At 47.7% G+C, this 8,490-nt stretch overlaps 1 pseudogene; it reads right to left on the reverse strand.

Moving 5' to 3' along the window:
• LOC103276508 overlaps positions 1 to 577 on the reverse strand; it is a 25,306-nt pseudogene extending 24,729 nt beyond the window's left edge.
• Between the last annotated feature and the right edge of the window lie 7,913 nt (positions 578 to 8,490).

Genomic DNA, 8,490 nt, shown 5'->3' on the forward strand with positions numbered 1-8,490 from the left:
CACGCGCGGCGGGAGACGTCCCTTCGCCGGCGCCGTCCTCCCGGGGGCGGAGCGGAGGCACCGGGCCACTCGGCCCCGAGGGCGGGGAGGAGACCCTTTCCGGCACGCGTCTGGGGGCCTTTCCGAGTCGGAGCCTCGCCCGGCCCGGCCGGCGGCAGGGGCCCGCTCGCGTCAGCCGCTGGGCCCGGCGATCCTCCCGCCGCAGCCGGCCGGGTCGCCGGCTCGTGCTCGGGTCTGTGGCGGAGCGACGTCTCGCCGAGCTGCCCGGGTCGGCCCTGGTGGCCGCGCCTCTCGCCAGAAGCCTGGCTGGCCGTGTCTGAGACGGAGGGCGGCCCGGCCTCGCAGAGCAGAGGGCGTTCCGCGTGGGGTGCGCTTGGGGCAAGCTGGAAACCCGTTAGGCTTCTCTGCTCTGTTTTGGGGTCCCCCCGCCGCCCCTCTGCTTTGAATGGTAGGCCCTGACCCACAGCAGTGAAGACTGGGTTCCTTGCGACACAAAAGAACTGTCTCCGAGCTCATGGGGCCCACCCGCATAATTTGTCCGGACCGTGGGAACCTCTGGGAGCACTTCTGCTTCCATGCGGCCTCCTACAGCGGATGCCCCTAGATTCCCGTGACCTCCCAGACAAGTCCCCCCTCGGAACCAGCTTTCATTGGTTAGGAAACAGCCTTCCTGACATGCTAGACTCTTGGGATGCCCTTGGTGTCCACTTGGCCACCATCTGGTCTGGGCCCAGGGGCGTCCATGATAATTTTCTGGTCAGGCCAATGGCTGAATCCAATTTTTGGAGGAATCCTAACTTTTCACTTGACTTTTTACTGTACAAAGAAATGTGTTCCTCAATTTGCAAAACTCTGTCTAGAGGGCATGACTCCAGTTTATCTGCCTGTGCTGTCTTTGAGCGCTTTTACAATCCTTGGTAAGTTTTATGTCACTGATAGACATGCATGTGTTTTGTCCCTGAAAGGAGGTACCTACAGAAACCTAGAATAAACTGAGTTCTAGTAGTCTTTTTGCCTCAGCATAGCCATTTTTGCTTAGACTTCACCCCGACACGCTTTGAATCTAGCACAGATTAGACAGAGATAGATATACTTCCAAGAGGCAGGTTGCAGGATGTGTTCAGACATTTCACTGCAGGCCAGCTGGCAGCCTACCCCACTCCCTCGGCAAATCTCCATCATATGCAAGTCCAGGACAGGCCAACAGCCCAACCTTTCCATTCGTGGTTTAGCATAATAAACTCTAGTCAACCTTCAGGTCCCTTGTCAAGGCAGGTCAAAGATGACACCTCGGTTGGTCGAAGTCATAGAAATGATAATAAGACCACCCTTTTGCTAAAAAGATTGTGGACTGGTAACTTCTGACAAGTCTCTTGCAGGAAAAACCCCTTCTCTTGTCTCCCATCTAGCCCACCACTGCGGTCACCATGGGACTAACCCAACCATATGCCCTGCTGTCCGTCACCTGCCTTCAGTCCCTGTGCTTACCGGCCCCTTCATGATGATGTGGAGCAGACACCACCCCATCACCTTAATGACCTCCCTCCATCAGAGGGAAAGGTTAAAAGGACTCAACTGGTGAACACCATGGCTAATGCCTGTAATCCCAGCACTTTGGGAGGCCGAGGCGAGTGGATTACCTGAGTCCAGGGGTTGGAAACAGGCCTGGGCAACTTGGCGAGACCCGTCTGTATTAAACATCAATAATTAGCCAGGCTTGGTGGTAACTGTAGTTTCAGCTACTCAGGAGGCTGAGGTGGGTGGATCACCTGAGCCCAGGAAGTTGAGGCTGCAGTAGTGATTATGCCACTGTATTTTAGCCTCAGTGACAGAGTGAGACTCTGACTCAAAAGAAAAGAACAACACTTAACTCTTAAAAGTACGGAAAAGCTGGGCGCTGTGGCTCAAGCCTGTAATCCCAGCACTTTGGGAGGCTGAGGTGAGAGGATTCCTGCGCCCATCCATGGGTTCAACAGCCTGTGCACTTTGGTGAGACTTTGTCTCTACAATAAATTAAAAAATTAGCCGGGTGTGATAGCACTCACCTGTAGTTCCAACTGCTTGGAAGGCTGAGGCAGAAGGATCACCTGAGCCCAGCAGGTTGACGCTGGGGTGCCTGTGAGCATGCCACTGCACTCCAGCCTGGGTGACAGAGTGAGACTCCAACTCACAAAATAAATAAATAAAAGTATGAAAAAAAGTCACTTAAAACAATGAGAATTTTTGGCTAATGCTTTCAAATATGTAAACTTTATTTGGCTTATGAAATTCCAATAATTCTTACATCAGTTTTGGTCTGATGTCTACATTTTACAAAGGGCATTTTTCTCTCAATTTTCTAATTACTATAAAGTTGTTTATATTAACCTCTGGGGCTTAACAACCTCTCTCATTTTAATACTGTTTATTCTTAAGTACGTCTTTTCACATTTTTTAAAGCATTGTGCTAGCCTTGGGTATTTTATCTCTATTATTTTTATTCCATTTTATGTAATACTTGTACATCTTATTATCTATATTATACTTTATTATTACACATTATTTGCACCTAGCCTATGTTGCTTTTTACAAATTCCAGATGGACATGTCAAGCATCTTCTATTCTAGTGACTAAATTTGCCTAAATACTCTTGAATAAAATACAGTATGCAAATCTTATATGAAGAATATCCATTTTGTCTAAAAATATAATTATTTATTAAAAATACTGCACAGTTCTAATTTTTAATATTTTAAATCCTTTAATATCACATTTCAAAAATGTTGTTACTTAATGGATAGCAAAGTTAATCTCTTTGATTAAGATATTTTGGCTGGGCTCAGTGGCTCAGCCTGTAATCCAGCACTTTGGGAGGCCAAGGCAACTGGACTGCCTGAGTCTGCAGGTTCAAGACCAGCCAGGGAAAGTTGGTGAGACCTTGTCTCTACAATAACTCAAAAACAGCTGGGCATGGTAACGTGCCGGTTACTTAGAAGCCTGAGGCGGAAGGATAGCCGGAGCAACAACAGGTTACCGCTGGGGTGGCCGTGAGTGTGCCACTGAATTCCAGCCTGGGTGACAGACTGAGACTCCAAGTCAAAAAAAAAAAAAAAAAAAATATATATATATATATATACACACACATCTATCTATCTGCTCTTTCTTCAGATGACATTATTTAATTGATCAACATGTGCTAGAAAATGTGATATATGTAAAATTAATTAAGCTCATTTGTTGTATTGTTGAAATTCAGGAATTAATATATTTTATCTGTGTTATCTAACAGATTAAATTAAGGTCTGTTTTTCTCTTTGAGTCTCACTCTGTCGCCCAGGCTGGAGTGCAGTGGCAACGTTCACGGCCACCACAACCTCAACCTGTTGGGCTCGGGATCCTTCTGCCTCAGTCTTCCAACTAACTGGAACCACAGGCGCACGCCACCACGACTGGCTAATTTTTTTTTTATTTATTGTAGAGACAAGGTCTCACAATGTAGCCCAGGCTGGCCTCGAACTTGTGGGCTCAGGCAATCCTCTCACCTTCCAAGGTGCTGGGATTATAGGTGTGAACCACCATACCTGGGTTTTGGGGTTTTTTTTTGAGTCAGTGTGTCACCCTGTCACCCAGGCTAGAGTGCAGTGGCATTCTCACAGCTGCCACACTCTTGACCTGCTGGGCTCAGGCGATCCTTCTGCCTCTGACTCAAAAAACTAAACAAAATAAAACTTCTGGTTTTGCCCCAGGGCATGGCCCACATGTGTCTGGGTCATGCCTAATAATATCTAGCCTTATCCCTAGGCAACATTCTCCTGTGTCTGGATCAGTCCTAAAGAGATGGTCTGGTCCATTAAGGACATGAAGTCCAGAGAAGGGTGTTCTCACATGCTCTGCTGGCCACAGGTGCAGGGCAGGTCACTGGGCACCTGCTGTTCAGCAGTGACCGTGCCTCTCCAGCAGTCCCTGTGAATCTCTGAAATTTAGAGTTCTGATTATTCCATGTCATAATTTTGAAAACTAAAACAGAGCCCACCATTGGGTGCCTTAAGAATGGTTGGAGATAACCACATCCTAAGTGGATGGCCAACAAATGTCCACTGGTTTTCTATATAGCAACAAAGATATACAGAAAGAACTGGAATTTGAAATGAGAAAAACAAAAAACATTTACAACGGCATTCCAAAACTGTAAGTATTAAGTATAAATGTAACAAGTGTATAAAAATGCATTCAGAAAACCATGAAACACAGTCAACAGATATCAAAAGGCAGTGATTATTTCTTGTTTAGTAACTATACTCTTTACTATAAAGATAATTCTTCCTACTTGTGAAAAGCTTATATGATCCCACTTACAGGACCTTCTGGAAAAGGACAAAACACAGAGATGGTAAACAGGTTGCATGAGATTCATGGAGGCAGGGATTTGAGATAGCCTAGGTCTCTTCCTCTTTCTGGACCCTCATCATTCTGTTTAAAATCAGGTGAGAATCCAAAGTTCTGTTTTCAGACACTGAAGCATATTTTTTATTTTTATTTTTGAGTTGGAGTCTCACTGTCACCCAGATTGGAGTGGTGGCATACACACTCACAGCCACTCCAGCGTTGACCTGCTGGGCTCAGGCGATCCTTCCACCTCAGCCTCCCAAGTACCCAGAACTACAGGCGCGTGCTACCATGCCTGGCTAATTTTTTACTTAATGTAGAGACGAAGTCTTGCCAAGTTGCCTGGGCTGGTCTTAAACCTGCAGGCTTAGGCAATCCACTTGCCTCAGCCTCCCAAAGTGCTGGGATTATTACAGGCTGAGCCACTGAGCCCAGCTGAAACATATTTTTTAAAAATTCTAAATAGGATTCTCAGAGAAGTATAAGATATTGTATCCATGGAGAGTAACATAATCTATTAAGAAAGAAAAAATTAGAGAAAAGGAAAGATAGCTTGAAATGCTCTTAAAATATGTAACTGTCAAAATAAAACATTGGAAGATAAAGTTTAAGAAAAATCCCCACAAGCACAACATTAAAAAAAAATGACTCTTGACTGGGAGTCCTGTGTAGCCGGTGTGCATGAGTGAGGAGCGCTGCTGTCATGGTCCATCTGTTGCACTGCATCATTGCAGTGTCCCCGAACATGGGCACTGGCAAGGATGGAACCCTGCCCTGGCCTCCGCTCAGTGACTTCAAGTATTTCCAGAGAATGACCACAAGTGGATTCAGGCAATCCTCTTGCCTCCGCCTACCAAAGTGCTAGGATTACAGGTGTGAGCCACTGCGCCCAGCCCAAGACTCTTAAATAAAGACAATTACTTGAAACCTAAAATACATTAGTTGTTTATTTACAATGACCTTCCACAAGCTGTTATTCTACAGTGTTAAAAGATAAAAATGATAAGAGCCTAGTAGTTGAATGACTAAATGACAGTTGATCTTAAAAGAATACTAGGCAGCAGCTGATGATAACTTAAGGAGTATTCCACAAATGCTCAGTTTCTCAATGGTGCTGCTGGGCTTTCGTTAACCGCCCACCTTAACCTTTCCAACAACTCCCAAGGCAGGTCTTATTGCCATCTGCATTTCACAGGTGAGAGGTCATGTGAACCTGCCTGGGGACACACACCTGAGCCTGCACAGGAGCAGGCACAGGTCATGCCAGGAGAGATGCTGGTGTCCTAACAGTACTCAGAAATGGAGGCCGAGTTAAGCATGGTATGATGGTCAGACACGATGTGTGCCAGTCCTGCATGGGCCCAGTCCCAAGCCTGACCAGCCTGCACCTTTCCTGTCCTCACGTCAGGCTCGTGCCTCATCACAGGAGGAGCTCAGAGTGCAAGGAGAGAGCTAACACAGCACCAGTACTGTGTAGGAACTCATGAGATGCTGGCTATTACCCACTCAGCGAAAAGCAAAAATGACAAATGCTAGAAATAAGCAGACTCCAGAGCCTGCAGGGATGGTTAGGTCAGGAGGACAGAGCCCTCGTGGATAGGATTAGTGGCCCCACTCGAGAGGCCAAAGGGAGCTTCCGGTCCCTTCCTCCATGAAGACACAAGAGGTGCCATCTGTGAATCAAGAGAACCCGCACTGAATGCCAGACCTGCCTTGATCTTGGACTTCAGCCTCCAGGACTGTGGATAATAAATCACCATTTTTCGTGAATTAGCTCACCTTGGGTATTTTGTTACTGCAGCCCCAATGGACTTCCTAGGCCCTCACTGTATCGGGGAGGCAGATGCTATGCCAGCACCAAGTCAGTAGGTGTTAGCACCTCATCCCAGCGGGACAGCTGGAGGCCTGAAGCCTGCACACCTGGCTGAAGGGACAGACTGCACGCAGTTCTAGTCAGCTGCTGCCGCTGCGAAAAGATGTGGGGCCCAGCTTCCCAGCCCCCCTTATTTTTCAAGTACATTCAGAAATCCCGGTTTGAGGTAAAATTTTCTGTGCTTTAAGTGAGAGCAACTAATTCACAGTTTTCAAAACATCATGCAGGCCGAAAAGACTCGCCATCCATTTACCCCGCCATCCATCCCTTCACCTGTCCACTCGTCCCTGCACCCTCCTACCTATCCGCTCATCCACACACAGCCACACGTCCACTCACCCATCTGCTCATCCACCCACCTGTGCATGTGTCCATGCATCCATCCATTCTTGCACTCTCCTATCTAGCCGCTCATAAACATAACCACAATTCTACCCATAATCCACCCACCTACCCACCTTTCCATCCACCCATGCTTCTTCCACTATTACAGCACCTTCCCTCTCAAACCTCTACAAGCTGGAAACATGCATTTTGCTCCATCTTCAGTACCTGGCCCCGGTCCTTGGAAGTCCTAGTTCTCTCCAAATCCAAGTAAGCCATGCTTATGAAGTGGTGCGATACGACGGCGCTTGTGCCTGTTTTTTTTTGTTTTTTTTTTTTACAGGAATTCTGCTGTCTTTATGTTCTTGCTGTGTTGTCTGGAGCAAGAGTGCATTTTTCTCTCCCCTTGGATTTGAGCCTTCATGAGTGATCCAGAACAAAGTTAAATTAGATAATTAGATTCCCCTCCTCCCCTTTCTTGGAAGTATCCTGCCAGGCTCCCTGGGAATTAAATAACTCTTCAAAAGGAGATGAGAAATATATTTCTCAGTGGGGATTTAAGTTGTCAGTAAATGGATTTACAGAAAATGGGTTAGATCTGGCAAATCTTAAGCTGTGACTGGGTAAATGTGCACTGTCTCTGTGGGTGCAAATAACCCTTTGCTGCCTTCTCTGTATGCCATGGGAACTCTTCCTCCTCCATATCCTGCTTCAGTCCTTCTTGGCTTCCCCTGAGTGTCTCCTCTAGCTTGAGGGTAGTGACCTGGAAGGGGGTCAGATAACTAATATTTATTGTGCTAAATTATTAATGTGATTGCACTTATAGTTCTGATGTCAGCAGCAGACATTCCAGCATGCTCCAAATAGGAGGGTGTTACAAGACGAATAAACTCTCTGAGCCTCCGTTTTCTCATCTGTCATATGGGACGAGGCTTGCATACGTCCTTCCCAACCAAATGAAAATACCTCCAAAGGGTCTGCCAAGGCGCCTCACACCACCATCATGACTAGTCTACCCTCCAAAGAAGGGAAACCTTGTTGAAATACATATGCTTTCTAGGAGTTTTTCCAACTGACACATCAGATTTTTTTTTTGAGTCAGTGTTTCACTCTGTTGCTCAGGCTGGAGTGTAGTGGCACACTCACGGCCACTTCAGCCTCGACCTGCTGGGCCCAGGTGATCCTTCTGCCTCAACCTTCCAACTAGCTGGAACCAGGCAAGTTGCTAAATTTTTTTATTTACCGTAGAGGCGAGGGCTCACCAAGTTGTCCAGGCTGGTCTCAAACCCATGGGCTCAGGCCATCCTCTCACCTCAGCCTCCCAAAGTGCTGGGATCACAGGTACGAGACACTGCGCCTGGCACAAGTCAGTTTTCATGGCCATCCAGATGTACCTGTGGGAGGAGGAGGCCCAGAGAGGGTGGAACAGAGGGAGGGAAGGCGCTGACGAGGTCTGGAGGAGCCAGGGAGGGAACACAGAGGGCCCGTCCTGGGCCACCTGGGAAGGAGGGGAGAGGATGCCCCTCACTCACCTCCAGACCACGCCTGAGTCCTGCCACTTTCTTGGCTGGACACCTCCATCTGTGAGGCACCCTGAGCCTCCAAACAGGAGAGCCTCAGAGGCTGAGCACTTCTCGTTACCCACACCCGCCCTCCATCTTCCTTTCTACTAAATGGACAGAACTGCTATGAGAGACTCGGCCTCACAGGTGTTCCTTTAGAGCAATGCAAAAGAAACCAGCACAGCCTGGTGAAAGACAACAACCTCACAGGCCCACCCTTTGCCTGTGTGATGACCACTTACGCACCTCACCCTGCATCGCACCGCACACCTTCAAGATAATAAAAACAAACGAAGAAAACAGTCCCGCCCCAGTCTCTTCTCTCCCCGCCCGCCCTCCCGCGACAGGGCCTGGGTGTGTGGGGA

The sequence above is a fragment of the Carlito syrichta genome, unplaced genomic scaffold, assembly GCF_000164805.1.
Source record: "Carlito syrichta isolate Samal-C Ts95f unplaced genomic scaffold, Tarsius_syrichta-2.0.1 Scaffold316213, whole genome shotgun sequence".
Classification (NCBI taxonomy): domain Eukaryota; kingdom Metazoa; phylum Chordata; class Mammalia; order Primates; family Tarsiidae; genus Carlito; species Carlito syrichta.